We start from the raw sequence: 25,123 nt of genomic DNA, 5'->3' as shown, positions 1-25,123 counted from the left end.
CATCGGCCTCAGCAGGCATGGTGTGTGGAGCCTCGGGGACTATAGGAGAAGCAGAAATGGATGGTCCAGCAGTGGACGATGCAAGCAGTTGTGAGATGTCTATATCTGCACATTGAACCAGAGCACGGAGGAGTAATGATACCTCTCTCATCATCATGGCCTGCTCAGTCTGAACTCGGCTTAGGTCCGCACGAGTCTGACTCAACTCATCCCTGGTGGCACTCAACTCTACACGAGTCGCTATCAACTCAGCCATATTCTCTTGCATATCAGCTTGCATCTGCTCAAACAACTGTTGAATGGTGAGCTTAGAAGACCTTCCCTTGTTCGGCTCTAGAACATGAGTAACATCATATGGTCCTGGAGCTTTAGACTCAATGTCGTCATTCTCCTTGTCCCATAGTACCCCTCATCTCTGTCAAGAAAGCCGATAGGGTATTTGCAAAGAACAGCCTCCACTTGTAATTCATCCTGGTGCGCTGCATTTGGTCATGCATGATGGCTCCTATGTTGAGCGGTATCCCATCCAATAAAGCATACAATACTAGTGCGCGGTGACGAGGGTCATCAGTTTTGTGTTGCCATGGCATCAGGCGGTTGCATATGAAATTTAGAGCCACACGTGCTAACGCACTCATGAATTCCTTAGCCAGAGAATGGTACTCCATACTCCCATGCTTCCAATTTGCATCCTTCCTGGTAGGGCATAGGACCAACCGAATGTGTGCATAATCCGGTGCTGTGCATATGGAGTCAAACCTATCTGTTAGTGTGTGTGACACCCCTAAGAAGTTATTCAGAGCTTCAGCTGAGACATTAATATCCACCCCTCGTACTCTCACAATGTTGCCCTTGGAATGACGCCAATTGGCGTAAAGCTCTCTGACGATAGTGAGGTTAGCTTTGCCGTGACCCTTCAAGATAGGTCCCCATTGTTGCACCTCTCGAATTGATTTTAGAAACTCTGGGTACTTTTTCTTAAGTGTTCCGATGTTGATCAGCTTTTCTGGAATGTACTTCTTTGAACCCAGTATCTTATTATAAGCTCGGTATGCCATTTTATTAACAAAGTTCTTCTCCCAAGCAGCTCGGTCTATTGGTTCACCCTCATCTTATTCACTCATGTCGACATATAGAAGGTCATTATCCGAATCGGACTCGGACTCAGATTCTGCAGTAATCTTCTGCTTTCCTTTATCATTCGGATCACTCTATTTGGAGGCTTTTCTCTGGTATGTCACAGGTTCTCTTATCTTTATCCCTTTGCTTGGTGGATTTAATGATGTTGTTGTAATACCCTTCTTCACTGTCCTCCTGACTAATGGTTCCTCCTCTTATTGCTCTGATTCATCAATTAACTGCCTAGTCTACAGTTCCTTTTCTTTGTCAGTCCGCTTCCTTTTTTTCTGTGGATTTTGAGTACCTGTTGCCTTTCCGGTGGGCTTTTTGGGTGGTTGCTTGTTATTATCTTTGTCTTGTTGCTTGGACTATTTCTCGTTGCTGCCATTTCCCAGCCTCAGTACCTGCAATGCGAAGAAATCAACAATGAGCGTATAGAACAGTGAAGTTCAGCTATAAATCAGTTGCAACATCTAGCACTTCCAATAATTTGCGTAGTCGTGTCATTTATGACTGTATGAAAGTATAGCCCATGTCTTTCAGCAGGGATGTGATAACTCTTTTCAAGTTTACAAATAAGCACTTTGCGATATAGATATCATTATGCACAACATGAGGTTTATCCGAGCGATGCTCACTAACCATGTTCAATTACACTTAGCAGCTCACTCGACCCCACACTTATTCTCACGACATATCATTACGCATAGAGCTCACACAATTCAGATCGAGTAACACTTTACAATTCAAGATGTCTAGCATGTGCAGGATGTTCAATTCCCTTAGACAATCTTTCATAGGCTAAAAACATTCCGACAATCAAGACAAACGACCCTATATTTATTCACTAGCATATACCAATGTTGCTCGGTTACTCAGACTTCACCGGCGCCTAAATTTACCTCTCGGGCAATTCGTCGAACAGGTGATATGCAACAATTGTGCCTAGTTTCTTCTATCAGTGGGTTAATTCGACTACCCTCCCAAAATTAACGAGATGAAAGGAATTATAGTTTATCATCTCGCAACCATTACAACCAACAGGAACGACATCCCCAGATTATAGTTGAATCACATGTGTGACATTTAAATTAGGGAAACTTAACCTAGGGGAATTTGGGCAAGGGGTCTGTTGCTACTAGAGAGAGAGAGAGAGAGAGAGGAGAGGAGAGTGAGGAGAGTAAAGAAAAAGAAAGAATGAGGGAGATGATACATACCTGTCGCGAGAGAAGAGAGGAGATGTGTTTAGTCACAAGTGAGATGAGAGGGGCGGGTCTGGGCAGAATGCAAATTTGTGAGTAATTGTGTTTTGGCATAGGATGTGTTAAAATATAACACTTACATGTGCGTGCGAGATTGGACGCGACGCATCCCCACTGTTTTTTTCTGAAATTGGTTGGACGCGATGTGGACGCGATAGGCAGACTTCACTGCCTTGAGCAATTGGTCCGTCAAATTTTTATGCTGAGGGGGATGCAACGCATCCACCCTACTTTCCCTATATCTGGACCTTTTTTTTTAATATATACATACAAGATCTAATTCCTAAATACAGGACTTGGGTGGCCTCCCAAGAAGCGCCTGATTTAACGTCGCGGCACGACGTAACATGTTCTTCATGCCTCCACCAAATCCATCGAGGTCTTGTGATGTGCAATGTCACCACCCCAATAGTGTTTTACTCTCTAGCCATTTACCAAGATTGTTGCATTGGAACTCGTATCACATAATTCCACTGCCCCATGAGGTTTCACACTAACCACTTCAAACGGACCCGACCATCGTGATTTAAGCTTTCCGAGAAAAAGCTTTAGCCTCGAATTAAACAAGAGAACCTCTTAACCTGGCTCAAACTCACGATGTTGGATATGCTTATCATGCCACCTCTTTGTCTTTTCTTTATACAATTTGGCATTTTCATACGCATGCAATCGAAATTCATCAAGCTCGTTGAGTTGTAGCAATCTCTTCTCACCGGCCAAGTCCATCTCCATATTTAGCTTTTTAATCGCCCGATAATCTTTGTGTTCAAGTTCAACAGGCAAGTGGAACGCCTTCCCATAAACCAACCTGTACGGAGAAGTACCTATGGGGGTCTTGTATGCAGTGCGATATGCCCATAATGCATCATCCAGCTTTCCGGCCCAGTCCTTTCTATCCCCACTTACTGTTTTCTCCAAAATCTACTTTACCTCTCTGTTGGAAACTTCTACTTGACCACTCATTTGGGGATGACAGGCAGTGGAAACCTTATGCTTAACTCCATACTTTGCAAGAATATTATTCAGCAATTTGTTACAAAAGTGAGTTCCCCCGTCGCTTATCAACACTCTTGGAGTCCCAAAATGTGTGAAGATGTGCTTTTTTACAAAACTTACCACTACCTTTGCGTCATTACTAGGAAGAGCAATGGATTTCACCCACTTAGAAACATAGTCGACCGCCACCAAGATGTACTTGTGCCCATTAGAATATGGGAACGGTCCCATGAAATCAATCCCCCAAACATCAAAAAGCTCTACTGCCAGAATATTTTGCAAGGGCATCTCGTGCTTCCTTGTGATAGTTCCGGTTCTTTGGCATCTGTCACAATTTTTAACAAAGACATGTGCATCCTTGAACAATTTTGGCCAATAGAAGCCTGATTGTAGCACTTTTTGGGCGGTTCTATCCCCGCCGTGATGGCCTCCATATGGCGAAGCATGGCAATCATGCAGTATAGCATTCATCTCTTCCTCAGGAACACACCTTCGCACCAACTGATCCGCGCACTGCCTATATAAGAATGGCTCATCCCACATGTAGAGTCTCACATCATGTAAGAATCTTCTTCTATTGTCAGGTGTCAATTCTAGTGGCGTCACCCCACTTGCAATAAAATTCACAAAATCTTCATACCATGGGGCTTCACTTGAGGTGACTGCTAATAACTGCTCATCAGGAAATGTTTCTTTGATTGACCCTCCTTCAGCTACATGGTTCCGACTTTCTAATTTGGACAAGTGATCAGCCACTTGATTTTCTGTCCCTTTTCGATCTCAGATCTCTAAGTCAAATTCTTGCAAGAGGAGGACCCAACGAATCAGTCTCGGCTTGGTGTCTTTCTTTTCAAACAAATATCTGATAGCTGAATGATCTGTGTAAACGATGACTTTGGTTCCCACTACATAAGATCTGAACTTGTCAAATGCCCACATCACTACAAGCAACTTCTTTTTAGTAACTGTATAATTCATCTGAGCTGGATTCATAGTTTTGCTCGCATAATAAATGGGGTGAAAGATTTTATCTTTCCTTTGCCCCAAAACAGCTCCGATTGCCATGTCACTTGCATCACACATTAACTCAAATGATTGCGCCCAATCTGGGCCAATGATAATTGGTGCAGTCACCAACCTTCCCTTCAGCTCCTCAAATGCTCTCAGACATGCATCATCAAACTTGAAGGGCACATCTTTCTCAAGAAGTCTGCACAAAGGAGAAGAAATTTTCGAAAAATCTTTAATGAAACGATGATAAAAACCTGCATGGCCTAAGAAACTGCGAATGCCTTTGACGGATGTTGGTGGGGGAAATTTTTCAATCGCCTCCACCTTCGCTTTGTCCACCTGCAAACCACTTTTGGACACCTTTTGCCCCAAAACTATACCTTCACGTACCATGAAATGGCACGTTTTCCAGTTTAGCACCAAGTTCGTCTCTTCACACCTAGCAAGCACTTTATCAAGGTTCATTAAAAAATTATCAAAAGAACATCCAAACACAGAAAAATCATCCATGAATACTTCTACAAATCTTTCAACCATGTCAATAAAAATAGCCATCATACACCTTTGAAAAGTCGCAGGTGCATTAGAAAGACCAAAGGGCATTCTCTTGAATGCATATGTGCAATAAGGACACGTAAATGTAGTTTTCTCTTGGTCCTCTGGGGCTATAGCAATCTTATTATACCCCGAATAACCATCCAGGAAACAGTAATATTCCTGGCCAGCTAACCTATCAAGCATTTGGTCAATAAAGGGGAGGGGAAAGTGGTCTTTCCGGGTGGCATTGTTCAATTTTCTATAATCTATGCAAATTCTCCATTCAATGACAGTTCTTGTAGGAATTAAGTCATTATTTTCATTAACTACTACAGTCATCCCCCCTTTCTTCGGCACACATTGAACGGGGCTTACCCATTTGCTATCAGAGATTGGAAATACAATACCTGCATCAAGCCACTTAATCACTTCTTTTCGTACCACCTCTTTCATGATTGGATTTAGTCGGCGTTGTTGCTCTACACTTGGCTTGTGTCCATCTTCCATGAGGATTTTATGCATGCAGAAAGCTGGACTAATGCCTTTAATGTCAGACATTGTCCACCCAATTGCTCGTTTGTGCTCACGTAGCACCCTCAATAGCTTTTCTTCCTGCAATTTAGACAAGTGAGAAGAAACAATAACAGGTAAAGTGTCAGAACTACCCAAATAAGCATATTGAAGGTGAGGGGGTAGGGGGATTTTGGAGCTTCTTCAATTGATGGCTTTGGAGGGGGGCCGCTTGGCCTATTCAGGGGCTCAAACGGGTGAATTCTTTGCATATAAGCACATGATGCATCTAGGATATACATCATCTCCTCAACCTCATCATCAATCATCAAGCTATCAAACAACATGAGTTCTTTTTCTAGAGAGTCGTCTAGATATACACTCGTGTCAAGAAGTTGCTCATCCACCTCCACAACAGATATCATAGAGAGCTCCTCATAGTGGCAGGGAAGTTGGATTGCTTTGTAGACATTGAAGACTGCTTCCTCGTTGTCCACCCTCATAATCATTTTCCCTTCTCGCACTTTAATTATTGCATCACCAGTAGCCAAGAGAGGTCATCCCAATATGATTGGAACTTGTTCATCAGCCTCAAAATCTAGAATAATGAAGTCAGCTGGTAAGATAAATTTCCCAATTTGTAGCAGCACATCTTCAATCACTCCTTCAGGGTAGGCTATGGACCTATCAGCTAATTGCAACATCACAGTGGTTGGTCTTGGAGCTCCCAGACCCAATTGCTTAAACAAGGACAATGGCATCAGATTTATGCTCGCACCCAAATCACAAAGAGCACGACCCACATCAATATTACTGATTCGCACTGGAATGGTGAAGCTGCCAGGATCCTTAAGCTTTTGAGGAAGCTTGCTTTGGACCCTTGAAGTGCACTCCTCAGTAAGTGCAATTGTCTCGAACTCAGTCAATTTCCTCTTGTGAGCCACTATATATTTTATGTACTTAGCATACTTTGGAATTTCACGAAGTACATCTACCAATGGAATATTTAATTGAACCTGACTCAACATAGAGAGAAATTTGTTAAACATGCGATCGTCATTCTTTTTCTACAATCTCTGGGGGAAAGGTTGTGGTGGCCTTGCATCCTCCACTGGCTCTGAACTTGCATCATTTTTCTTTGACTCGTGTATTGCCTTAGGGGTCAGCTCCCCCTCAGGTATAGGTTTGTCCTTTCTTTTCTTTGGCACTTCCTCTAGTTCCCTCCCGTTTCTAAGTGTAACTGCATTAACTTGAGGGTTCTTCTCTGTATCACTGGGAAGAGAGCCTGTAGGTCTAGTATTTTGATTTGCTGCTAACTGCCCCATTTCCCTCTCAAAATTTTTGAAATTGGTCCTGAGCTGTTGATTGTCAAGTAACAACTTTTTTAGCAAGTCATTCGTACTCTCTTCTGTTTGTGGGGTGGCTTCTGAGGCTGATTGAAATTTCCTTGAGGCCTATACTGATTCTGATTCTATTAATTTCTGCCCCATGAGAAGTTAGGATGATTCCTCCAATTTGGATTGTAAGTGTTCCCATATTGTACATGCTGATTCATCGGACCTCTGTTTTGTTGCCCCACATAGTATATAGATTCAGGATTCATGGGGCACATGTCACTCATATGACTGTCACCACATAGTTCGCAGCAAATAGACATTTGCTATACATGTTGCATCTGTTGTGTTTGTTGCATTGTTATTCTGTTCATCTGATGTGCCAGCTTTGCAATATCTGCTCTCATGGCTGAGAAGTCATCAAGCTCAATCACCCCAGCTGCCTTCTGTTTAATTACTCTTCTTGCGTCCCCATCTCCTTGCCAATTATGGTCATTAGCAGTGAAGTTATTTAACAAGAGTTGTATTCACTATACGGCCTCGCCATGCAACTACCCCCACAAGCTGAATCAAGATTCATCTTTGATGCCTCGTCTAGCCCATCAATAAAAGTGTGACCCAAAACCTCATCAGTCTGACAATGATGTGGGCAGTCTCTGAGTAGCTTCTTGTATCTTTCCCGAGCTTGACGAAGTGTCTCGCCATCCCGTTGTTGGAACCCAAGAATTTGGCTTCTCAGCGATTTTGTCTTCTTAGTGGGGAAAAACTTGATTAGGAATTTCCTTGCTAAATTATCCCAAGTGTGGATTGAGTTCGCGGGCTTCTTTTGCAACCATTCCTTAGCTTCCCCCAATAATGAAAAGGGAAATAGTGTCAGCCTGACATAGTCCTTGGAAACATTCGGATAATTGTAAGTGCCCGTAATTTCCAAAAAGTTTTGAATGTGCCTCTGCGGGTCTTCATGAGATAGACCCACATATTGCACTGTGGACTGAATCAGCTGTACCATGTACTGTTTGAGTTCAAAATGCCCTGTGATGTCAGGCTTCATGATAGCCTGAGTCATATTAGCAAGATTGGGTCTTGCGGCTTCTATCACCGGACGCTCCTCATTACCTGCCATCTCTATTGGTTGTGGTTGAACTACGATGTCCAACTCTCTTTCTATTCTCATTCTAGCTTCGACTTCCCTCCTCACTCTATGAAGTGTTCGTTCAATTTCTGGATCAAAAGGAAGGAAGTTGTTTGCACTTCTACTCCTCCGCATTCAAAAGAATATCCTGCGTTAACACAAACAAGGCAAACTGAAAATTAAAACTTGAACAAATAAATAATAAAAGCTTAACTCAGTCAAGTAGCTAATTTCTAAGTCCCCGGTAACGGCGCCAAAAACTTGTTGCGACCAAACACACTCACGCAAGTATACGTGGTCGTCAAGTAATAGAGTAGTGAATAAAGTATCGTTCCCACGAAGACTTATGATTAACTTTTGACTAATTTAAACTCAAATAGCTTATCTATTCCAGCGATATCTTATAAAATAGATAATTGTCTAATTTACTACCTAAAAACTATCAATTATTGAAATACTAAAATTCAACACAATACTTAAATAGTTTTAAATAACAATCAATGGGAGATAATATTCCAGGGTCACGGGTTATCTAACAATCATGTTGCATTCTTAGCTTAAAATAACTAATTGATTTATCTGGATTGTTGATTGACAGGGTTGATATTACTCATAAGAATCTGTCGAGTTCTTACTCGCCTATTCAAGCTAACTTAATGCCTATATGTCTATGAAATTAATATTAACAAGAATGCATTTACACTTCCTGTATTTCAACCGAACAAGACAATTAGGTATATTTCTATCCTAATTGCGAATCTGTTCCCCGATGCCCGGGTTTACGAACTTGCTCTATTTAATTCTATATGCAATCTAGAAATCACTCATTCGAGTTCAACTCTAGATTCGTAGATAGTAATTCACTGTTAGCTACTCAGCAAATTAATTAAAAACAGAATTAAATAAATAACCCAATATGATAAAATCAACTTCGTCAAATTAAACTTCGAACATCAACATTCATGTATACCCATGACCCTAGAACAATAGGGTTCTTAGCCACTCTTGTTCATGCAATCATCAAAAAATTCACAAGAGTGCATAAGAATCAATAAAAGAATAAAAAATAAGAACTCAAGATGAATTCAGTAGTTCCCCAGCTTTGTCGTGGCTTTTCTCCTCTTCCCAATATGTTAGATGCCCTAAAAGAGGCATTTTTAGCTTATATATTGCATACAAAATTCGTGGGCCAAAGTTCTCCTATTCCTAATCCAAATCAGCTTCAGGGATTGATGCTGGGGTGGATGCGTCGCATCCACCTCGTCCTCCACTTCCCAGCTTCGCATGCTAGGGTGGATGCGTCGCATCCACCTCGTCCTCCACTTCCCAGCTTCGCATGCTAGGGTGGATGCGTCGCATCCACCTCGTCCTCCACTTCCTAGCTTCGCATGCTAGGGTGGATGCGTCGCATCCACCTCGTCCTCCACTTCCCAGCTTCGCATGCTAGGGTGGATGCGTCGCATCCACCCTTTGTTCTTCCATCTCAGCTTTGCCCAGGTGCAGATGCTAAGGTGGATGCTATGGGCCGACTTCACTGCTAAGGGTGCGCGAAATCTGATTTTTTTCTAGGTTGGATGCGACGCATCCAACCCCTCTTCCTCTACCTAGAGCACCTTTTCTTCATATATTTGCACTCCAAACACCCTAAATCATCACACACAGCTCAATTAGTCATAAAACCAATAATTAAACCATGTTGGGCATTTTATCAAATAGCGTCAAAAAGTGGTTAAAATATGGGTAAAGTAACATCAATACATATCGAAATATGCCCAACATCACCCGCACATCGTCCAAGTTCTATACTAGTTGAAGAATTAAAAGAAATGTTTATGGTAATATCAACATTGAATTATTTTTTTAAAACAATTATTTCTATAATCATGGACCTTGCTATATACCATCTCTACAATTAATAAAAGGGAGTCTTGGCGTTTGTTAAACATAACATGAAACCTAAATTAAAGTTAAAGCAAAGTGTATGTTGCTGAAATCCACAAATTTCGAGATTTCAAAAAGTTGATAAAGATGATATATCGTGTAGTATTCTTAATTATTAAGTTTAACCTTTCAAATAAAATAATTGTTTGACTTTTGGTGGTAGGCAACTTTCTAATTAATTGATTAGTAACCATGCAAAGCAATGCCTTGCATGTCTCGAAAATCCTCTTTTCCTTCAGCTTAAGTTCGCCGAGTTCCTTACTATAATATGGACCGTTATTAACTTTAAACCCTTCTCATTATTTAAAAAACTAGTATTAGTATACGTGCGTTGCACGTGTGTATAATATTAATTAATATAACGTATATAAAAGGAACAAATTATTGTGGTGTACCTCATTAGTGTTGAGTACATTGATTTTAAGAAATTACATAAAATGTTATTAAATAATATATATATAAGTTATAAAATTAAATATCAAAATAAAAAATTGTAGGCTCCTGAAAAATGTTGAATTGATCTGATTTAGCTAACTTAATAAATGAATAAGTCTTGCTCCAACCCCTTATACTTTAGATGCCTCATTGTAACTTCAAACTTTGCCTCCGATTATTGAAGTTTTCTGATTTTCTTCTTTCTTGTGGTATTAAATAATAAAATATACTTTATAAAAAATTAATAACAAATTATAATATAATATATTCTTATTCCCTAAAATTATGTTGTCTGAACTTGACGTGATGCCCTTTCATAAGTACTTCTATAAGTTGATGTTCAGTTAAAGAGTTTACCAAAAGGTAATGAGAGAATTTGTATCCAAGGAGTAGTATGTATTAGAATATGTACTTATATTTTTGTACACAAATGTTATAGAATGAGTGTTTAATTAAAAGGTAGAAAAATCGTTCTAACTTTATATATGCATGCATTTTGGTCTATCATTTGTTTACATTAGATCCTTCCACTTTTATAATAATCTAGTTTTCAGGTAAGTTTTTTGTGCGTACCTCATATTAATGAGTATGTAATTTTAAGAAATCACATAAATAAATTTTATAAATACCAAATTGTTGTTATCTATCATCTAATACATAAAATTAAAAAAAGAGTTATCCAAAATATTTTCGTGGACTTAAGAGAATTATTTTATGAAAATTGTCATTGTTCCTAGTACCTAATACTAAACACAAAGAAATAACACGAAAGTACTTTTATCTTAATTATTCAAAGATTTATAAAAAAAACAGACTAAAAATGAATCTTTTGACCTTTTAGATACGTCAAATGAAAACATTGGGACCTGTCATTTGTTGGAATAATGCAAAAAGAAAATAAATTTGATGACAACTCATTTAGAATAAATGTTTTCTTCTATTTCATGCTCATTGCTTCAAGTTTACCTTTTTATCGATGACTCTTGATATAATACTATAACCAGTTCTCTATCTTCTAGTTCCTTTCATCGTTCTTCTTATCAAATTTATGTATCCTAGGGTTTATCAACTTAAAATATAATCTTACTTGTATGATGAATTTGGAAAATAATTAAAATAAATTTTTTTCTATTCAATTTATGTAAACATTTAATTTTCTTCTCAATATTAAATAGAATTTAACTATTTTTTTCTCAATATTAAATATAGTTTAACTTTTTGGATTCAATTTCTTACTATTAGCTTATCCTTTATTTTAAATATTTAATTGTAATTATTCTTTATTCAATAAGAATTTCTATTTTCAAAGATAAAATATTTATCGGATTATTTTACTTTTGATTCTTGCCAATCACTTTTCTCTCTCTCTCTCTCTCTCTCTCTCTCTCTCTCACACACACACACACACACACACACACACACACACACATATATATATATATATATATATATATATATATATATATATATATATATATATATATATATATATTTGTCTAATTATTACGTGTAAGTTTTGCATATTATAAAAACATTAATAAACGTAAAATATTGTATAAGTATAAAAGTAGTCCCGATATTATATTAAAATGTATTATCAATATAGGATGTTCTAAACAAAATGTTTGATTAATTTTTTTATTCTTATATTGGATAAAATGGTAATTAGTATGAATTTTTAAAAACAATATATCTTTAGAGAAATATTATACCAAAAGTCAAGAAATTTTTGCCCGATAGTATCAAGGACTTAAAATTCAAAATTTGAAGCCAACCACTTGTACTTTGATTTGTGAATTCACTGCTTGTTCTTTAAGAAGAAACGAAAAGTTGGGCATATATATGAAGAAAATTAATATGAAAGATATTATATAAGGTAAAATTTTAATAGAATTTATGGTCCTAAATATTAGACTAATTAAATTTTTTCAATTCAAATAATTTTCAATTTATCAATTAAACCTCATTTACAGGAGTAACAATTAAATCCTTAACAAGCAAGAATAATAATTCATTAAATTCCAAGGATTTTCCAACTTATTAATTAGCTTCACAAGCTGAAATAAATTATTAAATTATCGTGTAATTATTATTATTAAGCACGATTTCTGCCGAGGACATACGACCCGATCCAGAGTATCGTGTACACTGCCGAGAGACGTGCGGCGCGATCCATAGATGCATCTATCCTGCCGAGGCGTTCGGCCCGATCCACAAGAAAGGAGGACATTTTCTTAATAGTAGCTACGCACGGACTCTCGTCACCACGTGCGTACGTAGCCCCCCAAAATTAGCAATAATTATTTAATTTTAATCACCTATGAGAAAATTTCCCCCTCACAAGGTTAGAAAAGAGACTTACCTCGTCTTGCTCCAATTTAATCCACAATTTTGCCTTTTTCACGATTATCCAACTCTGCCTGGCTCGAATCTAGCCAAAATAATTCAATATAATCACTAACAATTATAGGAAATAGATTCTATAAGGAAATACTACATTTTTAATAAAAATCCCGAAATTAATTAAAAATTTGCCCGCGGGGCCCATATCTCGGAATTCGGTGAAAGTTATGAAATCCGACAACCCATTCAATTACGAGTCCAACCATACCAGTTTCACTCAAATCCGACTTCGAATCGATGCCGAAATCTCAAATTTTCGTTTCTATGAGATTTCTAAACTTTTCCAAATCTCAAATCTCAAAACACTAATTGAATTGTGAAAAACAATGATACACTTGTATATGTAGACCAAACCCGAGTTAGAATCACTTACCCAAATATTTTTCCCTTGAAAATCTGACAAACGTCGCCTCTGCTCAAGCTCAAGTTCGTCAAAAATGGCAAATGGGACGAATGTCCTCTTTTTATAAAACTGCCCAGCAGCCTTTGGAACTAGTCCTCGAACTGGACCTCGATCGCGGCTTCGATCACAAGCTCGAGCCTGGACCTCGGTCATGGCCTCGATCAGGGCATCAAGGTTGGGCCTTCGATCATAGCCTCAGTCATGGCATCGAACTTGAGCCTTCGATTGTGACCCTCGATCTTGGGTCTCGATCCTGTCCCTCGAGCCTTGCCTTCGATCATGGCCCTCGAGCTGGACCTTCGATCATGCCCTCGAGCCTTGCCTTCAATCATGCCCTCGAGCCTTGCCTTCGATTGAGGCTTCGATAAAAAGCCTCATCCCTGACTTCGACTCAAGACTCGATCGTGGGCTCGATATCTGGGCTCGATACCTGGGCTCGATATCTAGGCTCGATCACAACCCAGAATGTCCAACAGAAAAGGAAAAATTGCAGCAGCTTTTTAAGTCTAAATTTTGTTCCGTTAACCGTCCGAAACTCACCCGAGGCCCTCGGGACCTCAACCAAATATACCAACAAGTCCTAAAACATCATACGAACTTAGTCGAACATCTAAATCACATCAAACAATGCTAAAACCATGAATCATATCCCAATTCAAGCTTAACGAAACTAAGAGTTTTCAACTTCTACATTCAATGTCGGAACCTATCAAATCAACTCCGATTGACCTTAAATTTTACACACAAGTCATAAATTATATAACGGAGCTATAAAAATTTTCGGAACTGGATTTCGACTCCGGTATCAAAAAGTCAACTCATCGGTCAAACTTCCAAACTTAAATTCTTATTTTTAGCCATTTCAAGCCTAATTTAACTATGGACTTCCAAGTAAAATTCCGAACACGCTCCTAAGTCCAAAACCACCATATGGAGCTGTTGGAATCATCAAAATTCTATTCCGGGGTCGTTTTCACAAAAAGTTGACCGAAGTCAAACTTAGCACTTTAAGGCCAACTTAAGGAACCAAGTATTCCGGTTTCACCTCAAACACTTCTAAATCCCGAACCAACCATCCCCGCAAGTCATAAATCATTACAAGCACCTACGGGAAGTTTTATTTTAGGGAACGGGGTTCTAAAAGTTAAAATGACCGGTTGGGTCATTACATTCTCCGCCTCTTAAACAAACGTTCGTCCTCGAACGGGTTTAGAATTGTACCTGAAGTTCTGAATAAATCTGGATATCTGCTCCGCATGTTTTCCTCGGCCTCCCAAGTCGCTTCCTCGACTGGTTGGCCCCTCCACTGGACTTTTACTATAGAAATCTTCTTGGATCTCAACTGGCGAACCTGTTTATCAACAATGGCAATTGGCTCCTCTTCATAACCCAAGCTATTATCTAGCTGAACTGTGCTGAAGTCTAACACATGTGATAGGTCGGCATGATACTTCCGGAGCATAGATACGTGAAAAACCGGATGAACTCCCGATAGGTTGGGAGGCAATGCAAGCTCATAAGCAACCTCCCCAACTCGTTTCAACACCTCAAATGGGCCTATAAACCTTGGGCTCAACTTGCCCTTCTTCCCGAATCTCAAAATTCCCTTCATCGGCGAAACCTTCAAGAGAACGTTTTCACCTACAATAAATGATATATCACGCGCTTTCTGATCCGCATAACTCTTTTGTCTGGACTGTGCTGTATGAAGTCGCTCCTGAATCAACTTTACCTTTTCCAAGGCATCCCTTACCAAATCAGTACCATATAACTTAGCCTCACCTGGCTCAAACCATCCGATAGGTGAACGACATCGCCGACCATATAAAGCCTCAAATGGAGCCATCTCGATGCTGGATTGGTAACTGTTATTATAAGCAAACTCGGCCAAAGGCAGGAAACAATCCCACTGACCTCCAAAGTCAATCACACATGCCCTGAGCATATCCTCCAAAATATGAATTGTCCTCTCTGACTGTCCATCGGTCTACGGATGAAAGGCTGTGTTGAGCTCTACATGGGTCCCCAACTCACTCTGTACTGCTCTCCAAAAATGTGAAGTAAACTGAGGGCCTCTATATGATATGATGGAAATTGGCACACCGTGCAACCGAACTATCTCCTGAATATAAATCTGGGCCAACCTCTCTGAAGTATACGTAGTCACAACAGCAATAAAATGTGTCGACTTGGTCAACCTCTCAACAATCACCCAAACTGAATCAAACTTCCTCAAGGTCCGCGGCAACCCAACTACAAAATCCATAGTAATTCGTTCCCATTTCCACTCTGGTATGGTCATCTGCTGGAGTAGGCCACCTGGCCTCTGGTGCTCATATTTAACTTGCTGGCAATTTAGACACCGAGCTACATACTCAACTATGTCCTTTTTCATTCGTCACCACCAATAATGTTGCCTCAAGTCACGATACATCTTCGTAGCACCTGGATGAATAGAATATCGAGAACTGTGTGCCTCCTCTAGGATCTTTTTCCTCAGTTCATCCAAATTAGGAACACACAGACGATCCTGGAGTCGTAGAACACCATCTGCACCAATAGTGACTTCCTTGGAACCACCTCGTAGTACCGTTTCACGAAGAACCATCAAGTGTGGGTCAACATACTGGCGAGCCTTGATCTCCTCAAATAGTGAAGATTGGGCCACAACACATGCAAGAACTCGGCTGGGCTTTGAAATATCCAGCCTCACAAGTCTGTTAGCCAAGGACTGAATATCTGAGGCTAATGGCCTTTCCTCTACTGAAATGAAAGCCAAACTACCCATACTCTCCGCCTTTCTGCTCAAGGCATCTGTAACTACATTTGCTTTGCCTGGATGATGCAGGATAGTTATATCATAATCTTTTAGTAACTCCAGCCATTTGCGCTGTCTCAAATTTAGGTCTCTCTGCTTGAACAAATGCTGCAAACTGCGATGATCAGTGTAAACTTCACAAGACACCCCATAAAGATAATGCCTCCAAATCTTAAGAGCGTGAACAATCGCAGCTAACTCCAAATCATGTACCGGATAATTCTTTTCGTGGGGCTTCAGCTAACGTGAAGCATATGCAATAACTTGCCCTTCCTGCATCAATACACAACCCAAGCCAACGCGCGAAGCGTCGCAATACACTGTATACATCCTTGAATCGGAAGGCAACACTAACACTGGTGTTGTAGTCAATGATGTCTTGAGCTTCTGAAATCTCACCTCACAATCATCGGACCATCGGAATGGAGCACCCTTATGGGTTAATTTGGTCAAAGGTGCTGCAATAGATGAAAAACCTTCCACGAACCGACGATAATAACCTGCCAAACCCAGAAAACTCCTGATCTCCATCGCCGAAGTGGGACGATGCAAATTCTGAACTGCCTCAATCTTTTTGGGATCAACTTTAATACCTTCGCCCGATACAATATGTCCCAAAAATGCTACAGACTCTAGCCAAAACTCATATTTAGAGAACTTAGCATATAGCTTTTGTTCCCGCAATGTCTGAAGCACTACTCTCATATGCTGCTCATGCTCCTCCTTACTACGTGAGTAGATCAAAATGTCATCAATGAAGACAATGATTAATGAGTCAATATATGGCCTGAATACCCTGTTCATCAGATCCATAAACGTTGCCGGGGCATTAGTTAAACCAAAAGACATTACCAGAAACTCATAATGACCATATCTAGTACGGAAAGCAGTCTTCGGAACATCCGAATCCCGAATCTTTAACTGATGGTACCCCGACCTCAAGTCAATCTTAGAGAATACCCTAGCACCCTGCAACTGGTCAAATAGATCATCAATACGCGGCAACGGGTACTTGTTCTTAATAGTGACTTTGTTCAATTGGCGATAATCAATACACATCCACATTGTTCCATCCTTCTTTTTCACAAATAATACTGGTGCACCCCAAGGCGATACACTCGGTCTGACAAACCCTTTGGCTAGTAACTCTTCAAGTTGTTCTTTCAATTCTTTCGGAGCCATGCGATACAGTGGGATAGATATAGGCTGGGTATCTTAAGCCAAGTCAATACAGAAATCAATATCACGATCAGGTGGCATACCTGGAAGATCTGACGGAAATACATCGGGGAACTCCCGAACTACAGGCACTGAATCAATAGCCGGAGTCTCTGCAGTAGTATCTCGAACATAGGCTAGATAAGCCAAACAACCCTTCTCAACCATGTGTTGAGCCTTTATAAAAGAAATAACTCGATTAAATGAACTAACAGGCGAACCCTTCCACTCCAGCTTAGGCAATGCTGGAATAGCCAAGGTAACAGTCTTGGCATGACAATCTAGAATAGCATGATATGGAGATAATCAGTCCATACCCAGAATAATTTCAAAATCGGTCATCTCAAGCAATAGGAGATCTGCTCTAGTTTCATAACCACAGAATGTAATAATACAGGACCGGTAGATCCGGTTCACAACAACAGAATCGCCCACAGGAGTGGACACATAAACAGGAGTACTCAAGGACTCACGAGAAACACCCAAGAATGGAGCAAATAGAGATGACACATATGAATACGTAGATCCTAGATCAAATAATACTGAGTCATCTTTTCCACAAATAGAAATAATACCTGTAATCACAGCATCCGAGGCCTCTGCATCTGGTCTAGCCAAAAAAGCATAGAACCGAGCTGGAGCGCCAACTGGCTGGCCTCCGCCTGGTTGACCTCCACCCCTAGGACGGCCCCTACCCACCTGTCCTCCACCTCTGTGTGGTCGGACTACTGGTGGAGCAACTGGTTCAGTAAACATAGGCTGTTGACCCTGCTGTACTGGTCTACCCTGAAGCCTGGGGCAAAACCTCTGCATGTGACTAGGATCCCCGCACTCGTAACAACTCTTCGGTGCGATGGGCTGCTGACTAAGTGTCTGTCCCTGGGGACCTGAATACCCACTAGGAGGACCCTGAATAGCTGGTGAGCGGTAAGAACTCTCTGGGATAGCACTGAGATAAGGTCACACTGGAGCACCTCGAGGAGGTGGTGGTGCTGGATATGGGGGTCTGCTGGACTGTCCCCTCACGAACTGACCTCTGCCCCCGGACGGAGCACCTCTGAACTCTCCAGAGTACCTAAACCGCTTATTTCTCATAATCTGCTCTCGGCTTCGATGACGTACACCCTCAATCCTCCGGGCTATCTCAACAACTCGTTCATAAGAAGTACCCATCTCAACCTCTCGAGCCATAGTGGCCTGAATACCAGTATGTAAACCGGCTACAAACCTTCACACTCTCTCCGCCTCAGAAGGGAGTATTATTAGTGCATGGCGAGATAATTCAGAAAACCTCACCTCATAATCAGTCACTGACATTTGACCCTGCTGGAGCTGCTCAAATTGAAATCGCAACTCTTCCCTCTAGGAGGGTGGAATATACCTGTCCAAGAAGATATGAGTGAACCTCTCCCAAGTCATGGGAGGAGAATCTGCTGGCCTGCCAAGAGCATAAGACTGCCACCATCTGCGGCCCTACCCTCTAGCTGAAAAGTAGTAAAATCAACCCCATGGGATTCCAATATCCTCATGTTGTACAGTCTATCCTTGCAACAATCAATGAAATCCTGTGGATCCTCAGGTCGCTCACCCCCGAAGACAGGAGGATGTAGTCTAGTCCATCTGTCCAATAGTTTCTGAGGATCGGTGACTACAGCTGGCCTGGGCTCAGGTATAGCTGATGCTATTGGCAGGACTCCACCCACGGGTAGTGCACCCTGGGTCTGATATACAGTAGTTGCCTGTCCATGAGCCTGCGCGGTAGGGGTCTATGCTCCCCTGCCCGCCTGAGATGTGGCTGGGTCTGCTGGAAATAAACCGGCCTGAGTCATATTGTTCATGAATCGCAGTATACGACCCATGACATCCTGAAATCCCGGTGCAGATGTGAAGTCCATCGGAGCTAGCTCTGCCACAGGCACCTCACCCTACTCCTCAATAATGGGATTCTCTGCTAGATCCACTGGCGGCATAACTGGAATGGTCCTGGGATGTCCTCGCCCTCTACCACGGCCTGGAACCCTCCCTCGGCCTCTGCCTTGGCCTTTAGCAACTGGGGGAGTAGCTCTTCCCTGGTCTGGAATCTCATTAGAGCGTGTTCTCACCATCTGTAAGAGAATAAGAGAAGGATATTTAGTACTACATCAATTGCACGATGGAATTTGAAGAAAGGTAGTTTCCTAACACCATATAGCCTCTCGAAGATAAGTACAGACGTCTCCGTACCGATCCGCAAGACTCTATTAGGTCTGCTCATAACTTGTGAGACCTATATGAACCAAATGCTCTGATACCATGTTGTCACGACCCAATTTCACCTATAGGTCATGATGGCACCCAACACTAGAGCTAGGCAAGCCAACTAATAAGTCAAACGTACATTGGTTAAACTTTTATTCCAAGAAAATAATAAAATACCAACTTCTACCAATGTGTGTGTGTCAAGACCCGGTGTCACAAGTGCATGAGCATCTAGTAGATTATACAAAACTCCAAATACTGTCTGAAATGAAATAGATAGAATATAAATATAAGAAGAGACACTGGTAGCTGCAGAATGGCTCAGAAAGGCAGCTCACCACTATGCCTCGAGATGACGTGGGCATGTGATGATAGGTCCTCCACTAGTACCTGTCTCAGATCCTATACAAAAAGTGCAGCAAGTGTAGTATGAGTACGTAAACAACGTATACCCAGTAAGTATCAAGCCTAATCTCGAAGTGGTAGAGACGAGATGGCCGACTTTGACACTTACTATGGGTCAATAATAATAACTGAAATAAAACTAGGATATTTAAATTAGCATGATTTACAGAATTTACAATAATTTATTTAATCAGCAGAAATAATCAAATTCCTTCAAATGTAACAATTCTCAATATACTAATTAAATTCTTTCAATTCAAATAATTTCCAGTTTATCAATTAAACCTCATTTACAGGAGTAATAATTAATTCCTTAACAAGCAAGAATAATAATTCATTAAATTCCAAGGATTTTCTAATTTATTAATTAGCTTCACAAGCTGAAATAAATTATTAAAGTATCGTGTAATTATTATTATTAAGCACATTTTCTGTCGAGGACGTACGACCCGATCCAGAGTGTCGTGTAAACTTCCGAGGGACGTGCGGCGCGATCCATAGATGCATCTATCCTGCCGAGACGTTCGGCCCGCTCCACAAGAAAGGAGGACATTTTCTTATGTACCTCCGGAAGGAGAGTGTATTTATTATAAAATGAATTTGGGAGGAGAATAATTTCTTTTAATAATTAAATGATTAAAACAGACAATCAAGCCTATGAGATTTCCATCCTTTAATATCTTTATCTAACAATTCACAATATATTCATATAGATATCAATTAATATAAATAAATCAAAGAATATAATTTACACAAGTAAGGTATGCTTTGAGTCCTAAACTACCCAGACTTTAGCATTAATAGTATCTACGCACGGACTCTCATCATCACCACGTGCGTACGTAGCCCCCCAAAATTAGTAACAATTATTAAATTTTAATCACCTATGAGGTAATTTCCCCCTCACAAGGTTAGACAAGAGATTTACCTCGTCTTGCTCCAATTTAATCCACAATTTTGCCTTTTCCACGATTATCCAACTCTGCCTGGCTCGAATCTAGCCAAAATAATTCGATACAATCCCTAAAAATTATAGGAAATAGATTCTATAAGGAAATACTACATTTTTAATAAAAATCTTGAAATTAATTAAAACTTCACCTGCGGGGCCCACATCTCGAAATTCGGCAAAAGTTATGAAATCCGACAACCCATTCAATTACGAGTCCAACCATACCAGTTTCACTCAAATCCGACTTCGAATCGATACCGAAATCTCAAAATTTCGTTTCTATGAGATTTCTAAACTTTTCCAAATCTCAAATCTCAAAACACTAATTAAATTGTGAAAAACAATGATACACTTGTATATGTAGATCAAATCCGAGTTAGAATCACTTACCCAAATATTTTTCCCTTGAAAATCTGACAAACGTCGCCTCTGCTCAAGCTCAAGTTCGTCAAAAATGGCAAATGGGACGAATGTCCTCTTTTTATAAAATTGCCCAGCAGCCTTCGGAACTAGTCCTCGAACTGGACCTCGATCGCGGCTTCGATCACAAGCTCGAGCCTGGACCTCGGTCATGGCCTCGATCAGGGCATCAAGGTTGGGCTTTCGATTATAGCCTCAATCATGGCATCGAGCTTGAGCCTTCGATTGTGACCCTCGATCTTGGGTCTCGATCCTGTCCCTCGAGCCTTGCCTTCGATCATGGCCCTCGAGCTGGACCTTCGATCATGCCCTCGAGCCTTGCCTTCGATCATGCCCTCGAGCCTTGCCTTCAATCGAGGCTTCGATAAAAAGCCTCGTCCCTGGCTTTGACTCAGGGCTCGATCGTGGGCTCGATATCTGGGCTCGATACCTTGGCTCGATATCTGGGCTCGATCACAACCCAGAATGTCCAACAGAAGAGGAAAAATTGCAGCAGCTTTTTATGTCCAACTTTTATTCCGTTAACTATCCGAAACTCACCCAAGGCCCTAGGGACCTCAACCAAATATACCAAAAAGTCCTAAAATATCATACAAACTTAGTCGAACCTCTAAATCACATCAAACAACGCTAAAACCATGAATCATACCCCAATTCAAGCTTAACAAAACTAAGGGTTTTCAACTTCTACATTCAATGTCGGAAACTATCAAATCAACTCCGATTGACCTCAAATTTTACACACAAGTCATAAATTATATAACGGAGCTATGAAAATTTTCGGAACTGGATTCCGACTCCGGTATCAAAAATTCAACTCATCGGTCAAACTTCCAAACTTAAATTCTTGTTTTTAGCCATTTCAAGCCTAATTTAACTACGGACTTCCAAGTAAAATTCCGAACACTCTCCTATGTCCAAAATCACCATACGGAGCTGTTGGAATCATCAAAATTTTATTCCGGGGTCATTTTCACAAAAAGTTGACCGAAGTCAAACTTAGCACTTTAAGGCCAACTTAAGGAACCAAGTGTTCCGGTTTCACCTCAAACACTTCCAAATTCTGAACCAACCATCCCCGCATATCATAAATCATTACAAGCACCTACGGGAAGTTTTATTTTAGGAAACGGGGTTCTAAAAGTTAAAATGACCGGTTGGGTCATTACAGTACCTTAACAGTAGTATCGTTTTAGATGTAACACATTCCAACTGCTTGATAGCTATTTGCCGTTTTAATGCTGAGCCTGTACGATCCCTTTCCGACATTCTTGAGAACCTGATATGGTCCCTCCCAATTTTGTCCTAGTTTTCCTTCATTCGGATTTCGGGTATTGATGGTGACTTTTCTTAACACTAAGACCCCGGGCTTGAAATGGCGGAGCTTGGTTCTTCGGTTATAATATCTTTCGATTCGCTGCTTTTGGGCGGCCAATCGGACGAGAGCAGCTTTTCTTCTTTCATCCGATAATTCGAGGCTGGTATTCATAGCCTCATTATTTAATTATTCCATCGTGAATCGAAATATGGTACTGGGTTCACCGACTTCGACTGGTATCAATGCTTCAGACCCATATACTAGGGAGAATGGGGTCGCCCCGGTACTAGATTTTGACGTTGTTCGATATGCCCAAAGGACTCCGGGCAGGATTTCTCTCCATTTTCCTTTAGCATCGTTCAATCTCTTCTTTAGGTTTTGAATGATAGTTTTGTTCGTTGATTCGGCCTGTCCGTTCCCACTGGGGTGGTATGGTGTTGATAGTATCCTTCTTATTTTGTGATCTTCGAGGAATTTTGTTACTTTGCTGCCAATGAATTGTTTCCCATTGTCACATACTATTTCAGTGGGTATCCCGAATCGGCATATGATATAATCCCAAATAAAGTCTATAACTTCTTTCTCTCTTATTTTCTCGAACGCCTGCGCTTCAACCCATTTAGAAAAATAGTCAGTAATAAATAAAATGAATTTGGCTTTACCTGGGGTTGATGGCAGAGAGCCGACGATATCCATTCCCCATTTCATGAACGACCATGGGGATAGGACTGAATGAAGTTACTCTCTGGGTCAATGGATCATTGGCGCAAACCTTTGACATTTGTCACATTAACGAACAAATTCCTTCGTATCGTTGCCAATATCGATCCGATAATACCCTGCTCTGATTATTTTTTGAACTAATGTATCGGCACCGGAGTGATTCCCACAAGTGCCCTCGTGCACTTCCCGTAGGATGTAATCAGTATCTTCCGGACCCAAGCATACTGCCAACAATCCATCGAATATCCTTCGATATAGCATTCCGTCCAAAGCCAACGTGAATCGAGCAGCTTTAGTCCGTAGGGCCCTAAAGTCTTTAGGGTCCGATGGGAGCTTTCCGCTCTTTAAGTATTCAATATACTTGTTTCTCCAATCCCAGGTCAAGCTTATAGAATTTATCTCGACGTGACCTTCTTCGATTACCGATCTCGAAAGTTGAATGACAGTCCCCGAGCTCAAGTCATCTACCTCGACCGACAATCCCAAATTCGCAAGCGCATCGGCCTCATTATTTTGTTCTTGTGGAACATGCCGTAAAGTCCATTATTTGAAATGGTGAAAAGTGACAAGCAGTTTGTCTAAATACCTTTGCATTCTACCTTCTCGAACTTCAAAGGTTTTGTTTACTTGACTCACCACCAGCAAAGAGTCACAATTGGTTTCAATGACTTCTGCTCCCAAGTTTCTAGCTAGCTCGAGACCTGCAATCATGGCTTCATACTCGGCCTCGTTGTTAGTCAACCTGATAGATTTAATAGATTGCCTAATAGTGTTACCCGTGGGTGGTTTCAAAACTATGCCTAGCCCGGACCCCTTCACGTTCGAAGCCCCGTCCGTAAAAAGGATCCATACCCCTAATGATGTACCCAATTTCAACAGGAGTTCTTTTTGACTTCGGGTACTAGGGTTGGTGGGAAATCGGCCACGAAGTCAGCTAAAATTTGAGACTTGATGGTCGTACGGGGTTGATATTCGATATCGTACCCACTGAGTTTGACGACCCATTTGGCCAATCGGCCTGATAGTTCGGGCTTGTGCAAAATATTACAAAGTGGGTAGGTGGTTAATACACATGTGGGGTGATATTGAAAGTACGATCTCAACTTTCTAGAGGCGCTTATCAGTGCAAGTGCCAATTTTTCTAGGTGCGGATACCTAGTTTCCGCTTCTCCTAAGGTCCGACTTATATAATAAATGGGAAATTGCATACCTTGCACTTCTCGAACTAGGATACCGCTTACCGCGATTTCCAATACTGCCAAGTACAAGTAAAGTTTTTCGTCTGTTTTTGGAGTGTGAAGTAGTGGTGGGCTCGATAGATATCGTTTTAGTTCCTCTAATGCTTGTTGGCATTCCGGTGTCCAGGCGAAATCGTTCTTCTATTTGAGTAGAGAGAAAAATTTGTGACTTCGATCTGATGACCTCGAAATGAATCGGCCTAAGGTTGCAATACGTCAGTTAGCCTTTGTATAGCTTTCACACTGTCCACAACGACAATGTCTTCGATGGCTTTGATTTTATCGGGGTTAATCTCGATTCCCCGATTTGACACTATGAAGCCGAGGAACTTTCCCGAACCGACCCCGAAAGCACATTTTTCGGGGTTGAGCTTCATGTTGTATTTCCTCAAAATTTTGAACATTTCCTGCAAATGGGTCAAATGGTCCTCTACGCGCAGGGATTTAACTAGCATATCATCAATATAAACTTCCATTGATTTACCTATTTGTTTTTCGAACATTTTATTTACTAGGCGTTGGTAAGTAGCCCTTGCATTTTTTAGCCCGAAGGGCATCACATTATAACAATATGTTCCATGCTTGGTGACAAATTAAGTCTTTTCTGGGTCCTCCGGGTTCATCTGGATTTGATTATATCCGGAATAGGCATCGAGAAAAGTGAGGATCTCGTGGCCGGCCGTGGCATCGATCATGCGATCGATGTTGGG

This window comes from Nicotiana tomentosiformis, chromosome 5 (assembly GCF_000390325.3).
Source record: "Nicotiana tomentosiformis chromosome 5, ASM39032v3, whole genome shotgun sequence".
NCBI classification, from domain to species: Eukaryota; Viridiplantae; Streptophyta; class Magnoliopsida; order Solanales; family Solanaceae; genus Nicotiana; species Nicotiana tomentosiformis.
The sequence above is the reverse complement of the archived record's forward strand: the minus strand, read 5'-3'. Positions refer to the sequence as shown.